Raw genomic sequence first — 3,665 nt, 5'->3', positions numbered from 1 at the left:
GTGAATTTGGACACCCTTGTCAGTTTAGGGTGTCTGTATTATAATAATTATTATTTTGTAAGTGTCTCTTTGATAGAATGTAAGTGCATTGTGTTTTGGATGGCACGTTAAATTGTGGGACCCGGGTGTCATGTGAACTTCTTTGGCAGTTGTCACACTTGTAACGCAGCAGAAGCCAGAAAGTTTGACCACCAGTCTGACCAATAGGTACTGGGGTTATCAAGGTAACTGGGTTGAGGAGATCAGTACCCAGATGCATACAGTTAGACTAACTGACCACATAACTGGGAAACTGTTAGGCAGATGATGAACTGTGTTTTCTTCATTGATTCATTTTGTTGTGATTTTTTGCCCTCTATGTAGTAGATTTGTTTCATCGTTATTGCCATGCTTATTGGGTATTCGTATTACAGAATAAGGTGTCATAATTACTTAGAACTGTCAATGTTTTAAAAATAACTAACATCAAGAAAAAACAAAACGGTTACCACTAAAACCCCAAAAAAAGAAATCGTGACAAAAAAGCGGTCCCTAAAAAATTAATACAATCATTTAAAACAATTTTGTGCACAATTGCGGTGTCGGCATGTCGTTACCGCCACGTGCCGTATCCGACCCGCGTCCGGACCGTATCCGGGATCGTTCCGGCTTGTGACTCTAACGGCTGACATTAGATAGAAGTGTTCCATTTATTGTTACCCCTCGATGTATTTAGAATAGAAGGAAAGATACAAAAACACGTGGAAATAGAGCGGGGGCAAAGTCCTGTACTTTCCTCTGGAGAAATATCTATCGCGATCAAATAGAATTTATTATTGTTAGCGGAACGGCTCGTGTAGTTAAAGTAATATTGTTATTCTTTGTGTAAAAATTGGTGCTTGATTTTTATCGAAAGTTATCAAATCTCACATACCAATATAACGTAATCATATTCATTGTATAGCGAGGATTTTTTTTCTTTTGTTTGTTTGTCTGCACCTTAAAGGCTCCGAAATTTCTGGACCGCTTTGAAAAATTCTTTCATTATTGAAAAGCTATACTCATCCCGAGTAACATAGCCTATATTAATTGATCTCGGTACTGGTTCCTACAGGTCGCGAGTGATATCACGGAAAAACTCTAGTCTCACATATACATGGCGAATTGATTTTATTACAGGTTTCGAGCCTACGTACCTAAAATTCAGATTGGAGTTTTAGATATTCCAGTATTGATTCAAAAGTACGTTTTTCGCAATACAAAAGCTTTTCCGATTCACAAGAAAATTTTCCATTTCAATTACAATTAGAATGTACACGGAAAACCCGTTAAGTAAAGTTACTTTAGTCAGTGTTAGTATATTTTTGTTCGGAGGAAAAAAACTTGAATCGGTTCAAATATATACCAGTGTAGGGCCACTTCTTCGTCTGCATAGCCTTTTCCTGACTATGTTGGGGTCGGCTTCCAGTCTAAGCAGACGCAAACAGGCACCAACCTTTTACATACAGCAATTACTTATGTGATCTCCTCAACCCAGTTTCCCGGGCAACCTAATACTCCTCGCTTGTCAGACTTTCTGGCCAACGCCAACCCGTAACGCCTGCCAAGATGTATTGATGAACTGTGTGTACCTGAAATATCATTCAGAGCCTAAAATTGAATGAGCCTTCAAGAAAATAAACAAAAGAAAAATTTATTTTACAAAAAGGACCGACTTTAATAGTATACACCTAAAACCCCAACAGTATGCCTAAAACCTTTCCCGAGTTTGACTAATACTGTGCTGAAAACCGCATCAAAACCGGTTTACACAAACATGAGATAATTGCACATAAACACACATACATAAAGGTCAAACAGAGAACCTCCTTTTTTAAAGTCGGATAAAAATGTACAAAGTATCTCTGATTTAGTATGTTAAAGTAAATATTGTGATGCATTAGGTTGAACACAGCGAGCGAAGGTAAAACCCGCGAGCTCTATAATTGGGATTAGCGCTTGCTTTAATACGAAGTTAATTATGATTTTAATTGGGATACGCGAATAACATATTTTCCCCAGTCCGTGCGAGCGAGCGCGACCTTAGTAGCGATAGCAGAAAAACGTCAAACAGTATTTATATTATTTTATACTGAAATAAGCTTTGGATGTAATGATATTGTGTGAATGTTTGTTACTTTTCCATGCAAAAACTATGAAATTAATTTTGATTATGGCAGCATCAGATCTTAAATGTTCATCAGCATAACATTGTACGCGATTTACATTTTTATCAGGGTGGGTGAGTATTTTCTGAAGTTAATCATAAGAATAGTTACAGCTACCTTAATATTGTAATTAAACTAATAGAAATTTAACAGAATAAGTTCATGTAATTTCTGTCATAATTAACTAGGTATCTAAGTATCCTTTTCCTTTTCTTAATAATCTTCAAGTGGGCTGAGTGTCTTAAAAATTGACATTTGTTTTGAGTCCATAGGAAAGTTGGAACAGCGTCGAAAGTTCTAGTCAGTAGGGCTCGATACAGAAACCTTTTCACTACGTGCTGTTTCAATGAGTATCGGTACAGTCAACGTCAGGTCAGTGGTAACAGTTTTAAAGGAAAATCGTACTTATTACTATAGAGTTAAGGTGCATGACAGTTACCACTGACGTGCAGTCTACCGTACATCGGTAATTTTTTTATTATTAAGTACTAAGTATAAACTATATTAGTCCCGTAAGCAGAAAAAAATGTTTTGAATGAAGCCAAAATACCTACAAAAAGGCCCTTTCTGCTATCACTACCACCTTTGCGTTTGTCGGAAGGGCTCGGTCGCTTCCGGCGGGAGTGGGGGCGCCGCCACATCCGGCGGAAGCTGCAATCCGCCCCCGCCCAACTGTCTTGCCCGTCTCGTTCAAACCTTTCCTGTTTTAACTTTTTTCTGTTATGTAATACCTAATGATACTTGCCTACCGTTATGTGCGAGTGGCCACTATTGTATTTTTTTTTTATGTCATAATTGTGTCAGGACTTATGTTTTTTAGTAAGGCAGGAATATAATTTTAGTATGTATTTGCTGGTAATTTTGTTTAAAACAGAATAAATAATGTGCTATGTGTTAAATTTTATAGCACAATTTTAAGTGTAGGATAGTGATAACTGTATAAAAGCGTGGTAAGAAATATGTATTCACTTAACTGTAATTTCAACAGCAACTAATTAGAACAGACTTACCCTATGACAGCGCTTTCATACTAGCGAATTTTGTTTGAGTATAAGTTTGGTTTTCCTAAGCGTGACATCTTTCGCGCGGCACAAATATTTTGCGTGGTTTCAGTAGTACCAAATTTTTTGTTCTGGTAAGGATTTGTCAATTGTTTGCTCGAATCTGAGTGGAAAAGGTTATCGGTTTCGGAAAATTCGAGACCTTTGCGAGATCAATATCCAAGGAACTATCATTATCTGCCTAGCCCTTTCCCAAGGCTTAAGGTTCTATGTACTACCTATATTTGGTTACCACTGTGATATTCGTTTGGAAATTGGCATACAAAACACAGCTTACTACTTACTACATCTTATACCCAAACATGGACAAAAATGTTTGGCTCGAGTATAAAATTAGGGGTATTTTGTGTTTCCCGGGGGAACTGGATCACCCCTTCACTGACCTGGACATGTGGTGTTTTATCCACTTGTACACGCA

This window comes from Helicoverpa armigera, chromosome 1 (assembly GCF_030705265.1).
Source record: "Helicoverpa armigera isolate CAAS_96S chromosome 1, ASM3070526v1, whole genome shotgun sequence".
In the NCBI taxonomy this organism is placed as follows: Eukaryota; Metazoa; Arthropoda; class Insecta; order Lepidoptera; family Noctuidae; genus Helicoverpa; species Helicoverpa armigera.
This window is presented reverse-complemented; position numbering follows the sequence as displayed.